Source organism: Micropterus salmoides, unplaced genomic scaffold (genome assembly GCF_014851395.1).
Source record: "Micropterus salmoides isolate LMB-PRFRI ecotype aquatic unplaced genomic scaffold, ASM1485139v1 Ms_hic_scaffold_19, whole genome shotgun sequence".
NCBI classification, from domain to species: domain Eukaryota; kingdom Metazoa; phylum Chordata; class Actinopteri; order Centrarchiformes; family Centrarchidae; genus Micropterus; species Micropterus salmoides.
The window spans coordinates 26,966,670-26,983,934 of record NW_024041039.1 but is presented as its reverse complement, the minus strand read 5'-3'; the positions used below and the strand labels follow the sequence as shown (position 1 = coordinate 26,983,934).

Here is a 17,265-nt window from a genome sequence, read left to right as displayed (position 1 = left end):
ACAAGAAGCAAGCTGACAGTAGATGGCCAATGCTGAGCTAAACATGTTCACTAACCTCAGGTTACTCACTTATTTTGCATTCTGTGTTTGGGCCTTGTTGTATGAAGTTTTAAAGCCAAAGTTTATGAGGAATGGCACAGCAGCTGTCTCTGCCTCACACTACAGGATCATTTGGGCCAATAATCTGTTCTGACCAGATTTATTTTATTATGTATATATACTCTTAACAGAAAAATGTTTTCATGTATTTTCATATATTTCAAAAAAAATAAGTCAAACAAACAAAATTATTTGCTGCTTGCTTTGAATCCACACCTATCTCATTTCAGCAACATTAGTACACAAGACAAACAAAAAAAGAGTGTGTTACATATCTGTGACCTCTAAATAGAGTATGCATGAATCACATGTGGTTATGAGTCCATCCCTGCACTTGTTGGTACTGCACAGTGGTATCTGGCAGCACCATTGTTGTCCTTGATGGCATGATGTGAAGCATTGTGTGGAAAATTGCCTGTACTGCGGAGGGGCATGTATTGTCATGACGCATGCTTCTACAAAAGATTGAAAATGGGATTCAGCATTGTTGACAGTGTACGGAGTGGTGTATACAGTGGTGTGTACTGTGTGTGAGTTTTAGAAATTTATCTGACAGATATCGGAATCCTGCAGCGGAAAATGTCTCGCATTAAATTTCATCTTTTTGTTCCTCCAGAGTTCAGCAGGATTCTTGTGGAAATCCATGCCCTACCTTCCTGGTAAACACATTCAGGCATGATTTTATTTCTATAAAGCTTTGTTTCTTTATTTTGATACATCTGTATGACTTTCCATACTTTGATGTGTCACATTGTATACTGCTTAATTCAGACTCCTCAAATCAAAGTTATTCTTGAGAGGGGAAACACTTTAAATTGTTTTTAATCCAACAACAGGAGCAATTATGTAAATCCCAAAAAAATACCATAACCCATAACACTTTTTCTTTGCTGGTTAGTGTAACCACGTTTTCTTTATTCATGCAGGGGAATAAACGATCAGTTTTACTTTTCATTCATATGCATAATTCTTTTTTTTCTTCTGATTTTCTTCTACTTATTCTCATTAACTCACTGAAGTGAATACTATTCTATTCTGAAAATATAAAGCTGCTTTCTTTGTACCACTTTTGGCTGTCACCAAAATCATTAACATGTGAAGTACTAATAAGTTATTCAGTTACTTTAACTAGAACATCAAAATCTCTATAGCTGATGAAGTTTTTAAAGTAATGAGTGTCTTAATAATAATTTCTAATCATCAACTGTGCAGTTACACATGTTAACATGTTTTTAGTAATAAGAATCATGGGTTTCTCATATTAAAAAAGTACTCCTACAATATAGTATTGTCCTTCCAGATAGCCTCTCTATTGTTTCAATTTTCAAATACACTGGGTCATACATTTCCCATAATGCAGATTGATAGAGTCTTTCTTTGGGCCCCTTACCATCTGGTAAATGCCCACATCTCTCAAACTTTAGACTTTTTGTAACGCGGGCTGTTAGAAATTTTTCCCCCTCAGGCTTGAAAAAGATCCTCCAGAGCCACAGGTGAAATTGTACAATGTTTTCAAAGGCTGAGTAGTACTCCTCAAGACAAGAGAACCTGGTCAACAATTAAGTCAACAATCAAAGTTAATTATAAATGTGAACAGGATACACACCTACCAGAAAGGCTCTATCTAAAAGTCTTGCCTAGTGTAGCGTAAGAAATATAACAGGTCAGTCAGGTTTAATTTGGACAACGGGAAAATACGAGAGCCAAATGATGTAATGGTCCTGCAGTGTCTGCAGCAAGGCCAGTACAGACATGTGAAGCTGCAGAGGCAACACCTATCTCATCCCGCTCACTCCCACAAGATTCCCGACTCTATTACACTACAATAACCTATACACAAGTACATAAATATACATGCATATGCAGTCTGCATACTGAACTATTTTCAATTGATTTCATGATTACGAGCTCAACCTTTGCAGTATAAACAAAAATATTATAATTTTCTACAGTGTTAAGTTTTTATTTTTATTAGGAAATTTTTCATTTTGCAAAAGGCTCATACACATAACAGAGGGAAAAGTCTCCAGGAGATCACATCTCTACACTGCTAATACAGACCTTCACCAGACTATATAGATGAAGTTTGAACAGTTCTAGACAAAAGCTTTATTTAATGCATTATTCTCTCTACATGCAAGATGAGTGTCTGATATGGCTATCCATGGTATACACTGAGAGTCCTTGAGTGTTGCTTGGTAACGCATATTGGAAAAGCATTCAGTCTTTATCAAATGAAACAGATGACTGATATCAACAAAACAAATTGTCTTGTTGATTAAACAGTGAAACCAAGCTTTCAATAGAACCCTTTTAAGTAATGACTTATCCTATGTTTGCCAGGTGTAAAATTCTTCATTCAACAAGAATAGCAAACAGATGTTCACTTGTATGAAGAACCAGCACTGCAGTCTAATTGAAATCAGCTTTGTTTAAATGCACTTTAATGCTGCATTGCTAGCGGCTGAGAAAACATTATATTAAACTGGTGAAAAGAAACAACTGCTAATGGAAACAAATTTGTACTGTTGACTCAGTGTGCGCATATTGATTTGCATGCACCCTCTGGTCTCTTTCATTCCTCCTTGGATTTTCATTAGAGCTAGCGGAAGGCAGCTGAGGCTTCTCCTGCATCACATCTGTGGCTTACTAGTTGGTGGTTTTCAGCGGCCTGAGGCACTGATTTAGCCACACAGGTTCAGAGACACATAGACGGACCACAGGCCAAGATCATCCCTAGTGTATGGTGTGAAAGGTAAGGGAAAGAGGGTAAGGAGAGTGTGTGTGTGTGCAGGATATTCAGAAAGGTATAGTGTTTCCTTCCAGTCGGAATAGCTCTGCACTGCAGGGAGTTCTGATAGCCTGTCCAACATTAGTGACCTCATCCCCACTTCAAAGTAAGGAAACGGCTTGGAACAGCTCAGGGAAAAAAAGCCTATGCCTGAGTTTAAAAAAGGAACTCATAAAGGGACTCAAGTTGGATAAACAACCCTCTACTTGTGAAGGTATGTGGTGGCCAAGGGTACACGCTGTTCTTTTCTGTTCTCGTCTTTCCCAGCAGAGAACTCTCCTTCCACAGAGTCTGTGGGGAAAACATGGATAATGAAAGCAACATAAAGACAGATAATAGTGTAATTCCCTGTGTGGCTCCCTGGGTGTACAGTAATTGTTGTAGCATCGTAATGGAGCACACGTGCGTCTTCGGAGGGGGACATTTTGGACCTTAATGCCGTCATTATCTCCCGCTGAAGTTACCTTGTGTTTCTCCTCGGGGTCGACTTGTGTTGTATCAGTCTCATGTCAGAGGCATATTGGGGGTTCTTCCTACGTAGAAGTCGCTCTGCTGGTGTATCCTTTGGTGGCTTTGCTGGGGACACATAGGAAATACACAATGGGTGGCTCAGTCAGGTATGAATCAGCCAAAGCTATTTTGGACATCTACTATATGTGTTAAATGTTGAAAACAGCCCTCCTGGCTTAACCCAAAGCTGTTTGCCCAGTTTAGTCTAGAAGAGTTAAAAAAAAAATAAAATAAAATTAAATGACAAAAATTGATACTATGACTGGTTTTGGCCTGTTTATCTAATGGTTTTAAAGACATGACAAAGCTATTTATATAGATGTTCAAGCGATATATGGACCACATTATTAGTCTTAGTTCTGTCAAAACATCTACTGATAGTGTTAAACTAGGTAGTAATGTCTTTATTATGTTAGTTTAGTGTGTTAGAATGCTAACATGTTCTAATTACCACTAAAGAAGTAAAGCTGGTGCAAATGAAATTGTCAGTTTTGCAGGTATTTGTTCATAAACTTAAAGTATTGGCTTCATAGATTAATTCATTGCACTAGAGGAAATGTCACAAGATCACCAAAGTCATTAGGCTTTATCCTAATGGATGTCAGTAGGCCTACAAACCTTCATGGCAATTCATGTTGATATTTAAGACTGGACCAACGCTGCCCACTAGGGATTAACCAATATTTGGTCTGGCAGATTTTCGCGGCCGATATTCATCATTTTTCAAATAATCTGCATTGGCCATTTTAAAAACATATAGCCAATATAATTAATTAATTAAAAAATATGCTTCTTTGGCTCTGATGCAGCCACCTCTCTCTGTCTTCTCGAACCCACAGAGTGGTGAGTGCAATGTCCTGCCCACAGTACTAGCTGATTGGTTATAAGTCATGAGTAATAGCCTATCAACACTGACTATTGTGCGGAAGTAGCCAATTGAACGAGTGAGCCATCATGCTGCATCCCCTCCCGTCCTCTCTCAGCAGAACTACGCATTCACACATGTGGAGTGAAGTGAGCGGAGATCAGTGTACTCCGCTCATTACTGTAAGTAAGTACAGCAAAAACAGCAGTACTAGTAAAAGGCTGATACTGCACCAGTACAATAAGCAGGAATGTGTACAAAGTGATATTTTAATCTGCTCAGCTGTTCTCATCCTGTGTTTTGGTTTTACACAAGCACATGTGCTAGCTTGTCTAATAGCTAGTTTGTCATAAACAAGATAAAACGGAATCTCTGTCTGTACCCTTTTAAACTGAGACGCTACGTACTAGAGACCAGCACGGGACTGTTATCTTTTTTTTTTTTAATAGCTTTTATTCAGTCCAAGAGACAGACATAAAGTGCATACAGGAATACAATATCTTTTCTTTTTTATGAACTTAAATGAACAACACCCTGCCTCCCTCTCCCTTCCCTCCCTCCCGTCCTCCCCAGACCCATGATCCACAAAAATAAAAAAATAAAAATCTGACGCTGGCGGACCGGATCAGAGGGAATAGTACATATATAACCATACAGTGGGACTCTATAAAGAGATTTCCTGAGCTGGCAGCTTATCTAGGTAGTTAAGTAGTGGTCTCCACTGAGTATAGAACCTGCCAGATGACCCCCTAAGTGAGAATTTGATCTTCTCCAGTTTCAGAAGACCTAAAATGTCATGTAGCCAGACTTTGATTAATGGTGGTTGAGGAGACTTCCACAATAACAAAATTCTCTTGCGTGCAATAAGAGAGGCAAAGGCGAGTGGTTGTGGTACAGAGGCCGTCTGGGGGCTTGTCGAAAATAGCGATATGTGGGGTTGGAGTTAAAGTTATGCCTACTATATCTGAAATTGTTTTAAAGAATAGTCGCCAGAATTCAGAAAACATGTGGGTAAGATTGCATGGAGCCTGCGTGCATCTACTACAATTCTCATCAAATTTGTCTGGATAGAGCTTTGACAGTTTGTCCTTACTATAGTGTAATCTGTGGAAGACTTTAAATTGTATTAGTGACAGTCTAGCGCAGCTGGATGACGAGTTAACAACTCCCATGGCTCCCTCCCAGAAGTTCTCAGAGAGATTCAATTGGAGTTCTGACTCCCAGTTCGTCTTGATCTTCTGTAAAATAGATTCACTGGCTGAGGACAATAAATTATAAAAAAAAGGAGATATAGCCCTTTGACAGGGTTTTAGCCTTAAGAGCCAGGTCCATCCTGCTGGGTGTTGGTATCTGTGGGGATGACGTGGCGTGTGTTTTCGCAAAGTCCCGCAACTGGAAGTACCGAAAAAAGTCTGATTTATGTAGATTGAAGGTAGAAATTAATTGGTTGCAACTTGCAAATATACCATCAATGTACAGGTCTCTCAAGCTACGCATCCCTTTGTTTTCTAAAACTGAGAATCATGAGTCAGTCTTTGCTAGAATGAAGAGGTGATTGTTGCAAATAGGAGTTGCTAGAGGCGGGGGTGAGCCATCTGAAGTGGTGTCTTATTTGCGTCCAAATTTTTAGAGTCCCAACAACAACCGGATTAGAGGTAAAGTTTGACGGGGAGAAGGGCAAGGTGCTACATGTTAAAGCTAACAGCGACGAGGAGCAGGAGGCTGACTCACTCTGGCACCAACTGGATTGACGGGAAGTAAACCAAGATATCATCTTATGCACGTTGGCTGCCCAGTAGTAGCCAATTAGATTGGGTAGACCCAGTCCCCCAACCGATCTATCCCTACAAAGCAGTGTACGACTTGCCCTTGGCCGTTTACCGGCCCAGATGAATGATGAAATAATGTCATTTATAGCTGTGAAAAAGGACTTGGGAAGGAAGATGGGCAAACATTGAAAAACATACAAGTATCTTGGTAACACATTCATTTTTATAATTTGTATCCTACCGGCCAAGGACAACGGAAGGTAATTCCATCTTTGTAAATCGGACTTGACCGTCGTTGTTAATGAGGTAAGATTTTGCTCTTGCATTGTTCGCAAGGATCGTGTAACTGTAATGCCAAGATATTTAAATTTTGTGTTGGCTTAAAGGGTATAGTTGATGGCGATATGGCTACAGCTAATTGGTTAATTGGGAAGTATTCGCTTTAGAGATATGTAGCTTATATCCCGACAGACGACTGAAAGAGTTCAACAAAGTCAGGATACGTGGGATGCTTGCCAAAGGGTCACTTACATAGAGAAGCAGATCATCTGCATATAATTAAACTTGATGTCTTATGCCCCATCTTTCAATCCCCCAATTCCCTGCTCCATTTTTAGAGCAGCTGATAATGGTTCAATTGCAAATAATAACGGGGATAGCGGGCACCCCTGTCGTGTTACCCAAAAGAGTGGAAACGGAGTAGAACGTGGGTTGTTTGTGCACACTGAGGCGCACGGAGAGGAGTAGAGTAATCTGACCCATGAAATTAGGTTAGTATTAAAACCAAACTGTCTCAGGGAAAAGAGGAGATAGGCCCACTCTACCCTGTCGAAGGCTTTCTCGGCATTAAGAGATATTATTACCACGGACTTTAGAGGAAGATGGAGAAAGGATGACACCGAGAAGTCTTCTTATGTTGGAGTATGAGTGTCTTCCCCCTATAAACATATAAACATTTCAAGTAACAGTGGAGCTGACTGATCCGAGAATTTTTTATAGTACTCGAGCGGGTATCCATCGGGGCCTGGGGATTTGCCACTGTTCATTGACTGTATCGCTTCTTTAATTTCTGAGAGTGAGAGCGGCGTCTAGTCTCAGATTGTCCTCGTGTGACACTTTAGGTAAGTCCAATTTTTCAAAAGAATTATTTAGTTGGTTTTCATCTGTAAGGGACTCTGATGCATATAGTTGGGAAAAGAAAGATCTGAACGTGTCATTTATTCTGTCCGGGTTGAAGGTTATTAAGTCTGACTCATCGGTTATCTGAGTAATTTGATTTGATGCTGTTTTTGCCTTCAGCTGATCAGCCAAAAGGCGTTCAGCTTTGTCACCATGTTCGTACACCAGCCCCCGAGAGCGAAGGAGAAGCTGTTCAGCCTCAGAAGTGAGAAGGAGATCAAGTCCCGTTTGGAGTCATTCTTTCTTTATATAAATCTGGTGAATTTGCGGACGAGAGTCAGTTATCTAGATTTGCAATAGCTTCCTCCAGCTCTTTCTGCCGAGATCTGTGCAATTTATTTGTATGTGACGTGAAAGAGATAATTTTACCCCTTACGTAGGCTTTGAGAGTGTCCCATAATGTGGACGGGGAGGTTTCATCATTCTTATTAGTTTCACAGAAGAAACTGATCGATTCAGAAATATGTTTGCAACAGTTGGCATCTGACAGCGAGAGAGGGTCTAGCCTCCAATGTCTAAATCTCTTTGGCTTCACACTAAAGTGAAGGTCCAAGACCACCGTGGCATGATCCGACACTGTAATGGTTAAGTACTGGGTGGAGACGATCGCTGGAATAAGCTTTTTATCTATCAAGAAACAGTCTATGCGCAAGAATGAACGACGTGCATGGAAGAAAAAAGAGTATTGTCTTACAGAAGGATGTGAAAAACGCCATGGGTCCGCCTATCCATATTGACTCATAAACGTGTAAAAAGCCTGGGACATTTTCATGGCTGTGGTTGATCGTAGACTAGACCTGTCTAGTGTTGCATCAATCACACAGTTCATGTCTCCTCCCATTATCAGAAGATGAGAATCTAAATTTGGAATGGTAGCAAACAATGAGCTCACAAAGTTACTGTTGTCCCAATTGGGAGCATAGATGGATACCGGGATTACCTGCTTTTCATATAACGTACTGGTAACAATAACATAGCGACCGTTTGAATCTGTCATTACTTTATCTGAGGTGAAATGGACATTTTTTTAGATTAATATAGCTGTGCCCCTTGTTTTTACATTGAATTGTGAATGAAAAGTTTGGCCAATCCAAGCTCTATTTAATTTTCTATGGTCAGAGTTGCATAAATGCGTCTCCTGAAGAAACATTATGTCCGCATTTAGGTTTTTGATATGTGTCATAACTTTTGTGCGTTTGATTGCAGCGTTTAGCCTACCAGTGTTTAGTGAGCTAATTCTCACAGCCCGTCCGCCAGCTGCACCCTCCTTGGTTACACTAGCCATGGTTCAGCGTCTCGTGGTAAGATTGTCAGGTCAGTCTCAAGGAGTAAGCAGCGAACAGCGAGTAGGATCTTCTGTACAGAAACAGCCCAATGTAAAATGAATACTCACATAGCACAGAACACAAAATAAACAAAGTCAAGTGAATTCATCCTTCCTCATCCCTTCTCCCCTGTCCCATTCTTCAACACTAAACCCAAGCGGTCATACTTCTCTTTCTGCGTCGTCTTTCCTCTTTCCTTTATTTGTCCTGCAGCTTTAAAGAGCTAGTTGGGACCCCTAAAGTAATGAATGTGAACCTTAAACACATTTTCATAACTAATACAAGCTATTATTTCTTTAATTAACTTCAAATTAGAATTAAGTGGAGTGTAACACACAACACCAGCTTCTGAACCAGATACAGGGCTAGTCCAGGATAGCAGTTAAATGGTAAACATCAAACTTAGGCCCAACAGAGTCCAACCAGTCCTTAAATCTTTTTGAGATAAACACAATAACTCACTTAGTATATCGTCCTTGTAAAAATGATGGGCGCTAAGTCTCAGCAGGTTCTCGTCTTAATTTTAATTTTAAGACCAATAGCCAGCTAGGTTACCATGGTCTACATTAGCTGCGGGTAAAATAGCAGTCAAGCTAGTCGGGCATGTGGGCTTGTTGATATTTGGCTGCGAAGGTGTTGGCTTCCTCGGGAGATGAGAATCTCTTCTTCGCTCCACTCTCCAGAGTAATCTGTAAACGGGCCAGGAAGAGAAGCGCTGGCTGAAGAGCGAGGTTGTAAAGATCGTCCATCACCGCTCAATATTTTGCTCGTTCCCCGGCGACTTCTGGAGTGTAGTCCTCAGAGATCTGGATTGGTGTCCCTTGGTACTGAAGTTTCCCACATCTCTTACAAGCCTCCTGAATGATCAGCTCCTTTGTCTAATAGCGATGAAGGCGAAGTATAACCGGTAAGCCGGGTTGTGGTTTAGCGGTGAGCGTTCTGTGCGCTCGGTCCAATTCAGGAGGGGACTGAAGGATCTGGTCGCCCAGTACTTCAGCCAAGAGTTCGGCGAAAAAGCTTGTGGGCCTGGTTCCCTCGATTGACTCTGGGAGGCCGACTATTCTAATATTATTTCTGCGGCTGCGGCTCTCCAGATTGATAGTCTTCGCTGTTAGCTAAGTGTTGTTATGTGCTAACGAGAAACACCTCTCCTCCAGTGCTTGAATTCGTTGGGCTTGCAGCTCAGCATGGGATTCCAAGGAGTCCATTCGCTGACCATGTTCTGTTAGCGTTGTTTGCATTTTGTCGAGTCTCAATTCCAGAGCAGCGAATGTTGCTTTGAAGTCGGCTGCTATACTAGCCTGTAGGAGAGGCGTCTGCTTCAGTCTTTTTAGACGCTTTTGATGCTTTTGACATTTCTCTAAGGTGTTCAAAGTTCTAATGTTAATTCTTCCACTCTCAGTTGGTTGGGGTTTTGAGGAGAAAGTAAGTTTTTGAAGTTACCGCTGCAGGAGCCTGAGACAACGCTGCTTTCACATGCTCACCAAAAGCGGAAGTTCTCGCGGGACTGTTTTCTTGATCCTTAACCCTAAAAAACAGCAAGGATTTACCTCACCAGTGCGGAAGGTCCACAGCGTGCTACTCCTCCTGCTGCTACTATCCGAGGACATACAATTCAACCCGGGGCCGGTGGTCATCACAGGTCAGTGGTGCCAAACACTCTTCGGCGGCGACTGTGACGAATACGCCCAAGGTGGTGAGTTTTTGTGGAATACCCGTACCGAGTATCCCCCTAACTGGAGTAGATGCTTCGGCCCTGGTTTCTGACAAGCTAGCCAGTACAATGGCGGTGCTAACGGGGAATTGTCAGCTTGAAAATTCTGCTCCTAATAATATTGGATACATCAATCCTGCTGTTAAAAAACATATTGCTCATAAAAGTTTTCAAACAGTTAATCATGCAAAGGTCGTTTGGGACCCGAAGCGGAAACCAAGAGGGCTTTTGGGTGGTCACCTAAACATCCGAAGTATCATCTCTAAAACCAATCAGTTGACTCATTTATTAGCGAATTCAAATCTGGACTTTTTGTGTATATCTGAAACATGGCTTCAAAAATCTACTCCTATTAATGTATTTACAATGAACGGTTTTCAATGCTTTAGGCGAGACAGGACTGTGGGAAAAGGGGGCGGGGTACTTATGTATGTAAAAGACTCTATCAAATGCGAACGTATGTTTTTTATGTCAGCTATCTCCCTTGAGTATGTTGCACTGAAAGTCATCTTGTCTCAGCAAATGTCATTCATTATTATAGGCCTCTATAGACCCCCAACTGCCAATGATACATTTTATACAGAACTCATTGACAGTCTTAAAGAATGTGACCAGAATAAAGAAATTATTCTCATGGGGGATTTTAACCTTAACTGGGAAGACAAGTTAAAGAGGAGAAAGTTAAAAGTAATTACAGATCAATTCCATTTAGAACAGCTGGTAAAGGGCTCAACTAGAATCACAAAACGCTCCAGTACACAACTCGATCTTTTTTTTTGCAATAAACCAGAAAGGATAACAAAAATTTATAATTTTATCACTGGCTTATCTGACCACAACTTAACTCTGGTGGCAAGGAAATTAACTAAAAATAGATTTAAGAATAACACATCATCCTGCCGCAATAATGCTCTCTTTATATCAAAATGTAAGCAGGACACATTTGATACTGAGATACATAATTTGGACTGGGGAGATGTATTATCTTCTGAAAACCTGGAGAATAGTTGCCAGTTATTTACATCAAAAATTAATGTTGTCAGAGATAAATTCAATTTCAGTTAAAACTAAGAGAAAAAATAGAAACAAGGTCAACTTGCCTTGGTTCAGTGAAAATTTATGGAAACTGATGAAGAGTAGAGATGCTGCCTTAAAAAAGTCCATCAAGACTAAAAGAGATACAGACATATTGGTTTACAAAGGCTTGAGAAACAAAGTGGTTAATGAATTGAGATTGGCCAAGTCACAATTTTTTCTCAAACTTTTGAAGGATGCTAACGGTAATAGTAGCCAAATATGGAAAAGTATTAATAATTTAATAGGGAGAGCTTACCATTATACAGAGGATATCTGGCTCACAGTTCGAAACAAGATAATAGATGATGACATAAAAATTGCCTCTGCTTTTAATTATTTTTTTATTGATTCTGTTCAGGAATTAGGAAACCATTTTAAACTTGGGGAACAATGTAATAGTTTTGGTATTGCAAGTGAGGGTTTTAACTTAGTCGCAGTAAGTGAAGAGGAAATAAATAAAGTGATTTGTTCCCTAAGAAATTCAAAAAGCAAAGATGCTTTTCATCAGGACACAATGTTTATTAAAAAACATTCAGCTACTCTAATCCCCCCCATTGCTCATTTAGTAAACCTCTCAATTCCTCATAGTTTATTTCCTATTGACTGGAACCATGCGATTGTAATTCCTATCTTTAAAGCTGGCGACCGCCATGTAGTCAGCAATTACAGACCCATTAGCTTGTTACCAGTAATTTCCAAGGTTGCTGAAAAAGTGGTCATAAACCAACTAACAGATCACATTAACAGTTGCAACCCTGGCCTAAATTCAGTCCAGTTTGGATTTAGAAAACTTCACTCCACAGAAACAGCAGTTCTATACTTAACAGAGCAAATTATATCTGTTCTTGATAAAGGAGGAGTTGTGGGAGCTGTGTTTCTGGACTTAAGTAAGGCCTTTGACACAGTTAATCACAATGTCCTCATGTCTCAACTCATTAGCTTCAATCTTTCGTCCAAAACACTTGCATGGATTTCGTCTTACCTATCCAATAGAAGGCAGTGTGTAAAAATCAATGACACGAGCTCCAGCTCCTTGGGGTACACAACGGGTGTGCCTCAGGGATCTGTGTTAGGCCCACTACTCTTTAGCTTATACATTAATAACCTACCTCAGCATTGTCATGATGTAGAGGTACAACTCTATGCTGACGATACAGTTTTGTACACCCATGCAACATCAGCTCAACAAGCTGCTACTAAATTAACCAACGCCTTGGTTGGAGTGGCCGAGTGGTTAGACCAATCCTGCCTAACCTTGAATATAGGTAAGACGAAAGGCATGTTCTTTTCCAAAGCTAAACTAAACACCCTAGACATAAACATCTGCTTTAAAGCTGAACAGATTGAGACTGTTACTGAAATTAAATATCTTGGAGTGCTGCTTGATCCAAACCTGACTTTCAAAAAACACATAAAGACTATGACAAAAATTATTAAATACAATTTGAAAAATTATAGACAGATTAGATCCTCTCTATCAATAGAGGCTGCTAAGATATTCTTACATGCCCTTATTTTTTCACACATCGCATATTGTATTACCTGCTGGGAGCAGGCTACCCAAACAACAATTAGGCCCTTAGAATCCCTGTACAAACAGGGCTTGAAAATTCTAGACAAAAAGCCACTCAGGTACCATCACTGTGACGTACTACATAAGTACAATCTACTAACTTTTGAAAATTTTAGAATATTCTCAAATGTATGCACAGTTTATAAAATCTTAAAAGGTCTGGCCCCCACCTGTTTGTGTGAGTTTGTCTGTTATCGTGGTTCTGTGAGGACAACTAGAATAGTTTCCGTATATAGCTGCACTGTACCCTTTCGCTATTCAGCATTTGGGCAGGCAGCCTTTTCTATCAAAGCTGTGAAACAATGGAACACAATTTCAGATGATATAAAAACTTGTGACTTGTTTGGGGCCTTTAAAGATAACTTAAAAAAACATCTAAAAAACTTTCACAACAATCCACCCACTATTTTGTCAGTGGGTAATATAATTTTTTCCTTCACTCACATTTACCTTCTTATTGTAGGGTTGACGTATGGGTTGAGAAGGGGTTGGGTGTTGGGCGTACCATTGTATGTTGTGATTGTGGTGTGTGTGTGTGTGTGTGTGTGTGTGTGTATGCGCCAGTGAAGGGCATTAAGTACATGGTATATGCTCTTGAACAATCTCTGATGTTTTATGTTTGATATGCCGTGTATTTTTGAATAATGTCGATATTTATATTGTATGTATTTGTATTTATTTGTATTTGGGGACTGCAGATGTAAATTAGCCTAAGGCTAACTCTGGTGTAATGCATCAAATGTTTACATTTATGTTATTAATTGCACATGGTCCCTTCTAAATAAAAATCAATCAATCAATCCGCCTTCCGTACTCAAGGTCGCCGGATTGAGTCAAGCCCGTGAAGGACGTTCTTCGGAGCAGTCGCATGCGCTGTTTTTAATCTTCTTTTCAATTTTGTTTGTTGACTCCATCTTATCAGCTCTACTGCGGGACCAGCAGTGTATTTCTTAACCGCCTGCAGCACAGTTAAAACCACCCGCTCCCGCGCAATTTGTGTTGGGTCCCGCGGGATCAATATCCCAATGCAGCTCTCCACTACGTACCTTCAAAGTTAGCAAATCCTTGTAAACTTAGCTGCTCGAGATAAACCAGCTCCTCTCTACCAGCAGCAGCAGAGGGAGGAGGAGGAACGACTGACTGACTGATGCCTTCTTTCTAAACTTTACTCAGTAGTTTGATGTCAGGACTATAACGTTAGTTTATTTTACATGTTCCTGATTTTATGCAGTGACAGTGCTGCTGTAAACTTTACTTTTGTTGCTGCTCTGAAAACAGTTAGTTATAACAAAATGTTAAATTTGATTACTGTTCTGAATTTATTCTTTTTAAATTTAAAAGGCAATTATTTAGCAATGAAAAACCAATAAGAGTATAGATAAAGAACAGAACAAATAAATAGTATCAATGAATGTATCGATAAATTTCTAACAATATAAAATAAATGCAATATTAATGGCAGCAGGTAAAGACAAGGTTTATGACCATTTATCACTCAGCTTGACAAGTCCATCTCTGGGATGGATCTCTAATTCATTTAATTTAATATTTATAAAGATTTAACATGACAATTCATTTTAATCTTGTTACTTTTCACAAAGTTTTATGTTTACTGCACACTAACCGGCTGAGCCATGCTGTGAGAGTGGTTAAAATGTACTGAAATGTACTGTTTATCTTTTTTTAAGTATGCTTTTCATTTTTCATTTCCTTTTTTTAACATGTTTTAGATTAACATGTTTTGAGTTTTTGTCACCAGGGTTCCCATCATGCTGTGGGCGATGTCATAATGTTGGAATGGAGTGAATGAATTTAGCTGTGGGTCACACACGCGTCCATGCATTTTAATGTAAAATTGAACAATATTAGTCCAAATTTGGCATGTGGCATGGCCTAAAGTTATAAGAATCCTATTTTCTCTATTGTCACTAACAAATCTATTCTGTAGACAATCAAGAGAAACTGGAAGTCCATTCAAGTGATTTCAGCAGTACTGTATGTGGATGATATATGCTCTATTCTGACTGTTGCTAAGCTGGTCTGCAACATGTAGCCTACAGCTGAAACGAAGCTGTTTACTGGCTTCTCACTGACCCGCCCTTCTCTGCTTCTGATTGGCTAGTTGTCCTTAACTAGGAACTGCAATGTGGAAATCCCAACAAAGATCATTTAGAGATAAGATGTATCATTCCATAGATAAAACAAAGCCTTTAACACAGGGGGAAAAGAGGAGCTGCAGCAATGTGCAGTATGACAAAAATATGGGTTTTTTTGAAAATGAATCCAATGTGAACCTCTTCTGGTACAACCCCTAAATAGGATTTTGAACCTGAAAATGAGCATAATACCACATCTAGAGAACATTTGTTAAGACTATATGGGAGAATTAAGTGTAAGATTAACAATCTTAAAAAAAAATCTAAATCTGTTAAGAGTTACAATTACTGCCTTAAAGACTTTATCCTGTTGTAATGGCTAAGTGCTGTGACCAATTTACTGAGGATTGGACCTAATTGCAAAACACTACAGCAGCTGATACTGACAAGAGGATTTATTTAACTGAAACAACAGAAGTGGCTTACATGTGCAGTTGTAGCAAGAGTCCGGCAGTTGGCACATCCAAAATAATAAACTTAAGTTCCAACAACAAAAGCAAAGTCAAAACTCAGGAAAATTCGGTAAGGGGTAAACTGAAATACAAGATGAAATGAAGATACATCCAAATCTTCAAAGGCAGGGAACAACATGGAGAACACTCTGAGATGTTCAAAATTTAACAAAGACGACACCACAAAGGCTGAACAAAACCAAAGGCATTAAATACAAAACACACAGCAGCAGGGAGGAAGTGAACAGGTGAGACACATCAGGTAATCAACAGGAAGAACAACAGGCAACAAAGCTACACAATGAACACCTGACACAGACAAAATAAACCAGGAACTAAAACTCACGAAAACCAAAAAAACAAATTAACAAAATAAAGTAAAGTACATGGAACTAATGAACACAAAGACAGGAGTAATAAACAGTAACACACGCCGGGCATAAACAAGAATAACACAGGAAAAAAGATAAGCCAAAACCAATACCACAACATACAGGCATTGTTTTTTAGTTGTGCCTATTCCCAAACAAATTTGCATTTTGTCAAGGTAACACAAACCAAATTATACACAGTCAAACTGGGTCCTTTGGGGCACTTCAAGGTCTGTGGCCCCAGACCAATTGCCCCCTTTCCCTGATTGGTGAAACAGGCCCGTCAAAATTAAACGAACGAGGGACCTATTTATCTCCACTTCTATTAGAATCCTTAATTTGCACATGAAATAATGAAACATCTTCTGTCTGTACAAGCACGTTGTGTTTTACACTAATGAGTAACATTTTTGTATTCTGTCAAGCTGTTGACTCCACTCTTGTCCACTCTTATTAACTAGGGTGGATGTTGTGGCACTTTGTTATGCATACAATTATACTTTCATCTGGTTTTATTGTTCTGCTGAAGTTTTATAGTTTAATTATGATTTTACTTCAAATCTCATTTGCAAACAAACCTTCCGTACAAGACAGTAGAGCTTGAATTGATCTGGTCAAAATTACTTTTTCAAGTCATATCCAATCATGTAAATGCTTTACTCAGACCAGCATTTTAAAATTCTTTCTTGAAGTTCCACTAAATATAGACATGGGTAATATCTTTAGAAATATATCATCTTGTCGAACTGTTTAAAACATGGAGGAAAGTGTCCAAGTTTATTTTGAATAACAGAATCAGGCTCTAAATATATATGAAATTGGCAAAGGGGTGTCCAGCTTTAAATATTTAAATGACTTTGAAGAATTCATCTTTTGGAGAATGCATGAAGCAAGGGGAATAAATGTATGGTTTGCCAGCAGCCACCTTCTCCAATAAACAGCATTCAGCTAAACCCACACCCCTGAGACCTCCACACATAGATGCACGCATACATGCACTGAAGAACGTGCTGCCCAGCGACTGACAGCTTTAAACAAGGTTAGGTCCTTCAAGGCTAGCACTAGATCCCTGCAGGAGAGCCTCTGCTCATGAAAATGTAAATGCTGGTCCAATGTAGTGATTATGATCCAACGTAATTTGTACAGCCATGACTAGAATAAACAGCGATTGATAGGCAGGTTACCAGTGGAATCGCCATCTTTTCATTCTTTAATTAAGGTGTCAGGGAAATGCAATCAGGATGACTGAAGGCCAGCTGGTTTTATGTTAATAGATTCAAGCAGTGAAGAGGAAACTGAAATGAAAAGTAACTACCAAAAGGATTAAAACTTGGACCTTTAAGTGATTACATGTCATATTTGATTTTCACCTGGCATTTTATCA

General features: G+C 39.5%; 1 long non-coding RNA gene across 1 annotated transcript; it reads right to left on the bottom strand.

Annotated features, from left to right (window-relative positions):
* Nucleotides 1-1,555: 1,555 nt before the first annotated feature.
* On the bottom strand, nt 1,556-15,773 carry LOC119909846. Its single transcript, XR_005445550.1, has 4 exons — nt 15,485-15,773; nt 8,432-8,569; nt 3,355-3,466; nt 1,556-3,181 (listed from the first exon to the last, which is right to left on the bottom strand). It is a non-coding gene; the product is annotated as an uncharacterized LOC119909846 (long non-coding RNA).
* Between the last annotated feature and the right edge of the window lie 1,492 nt (nt 15,774-17,265).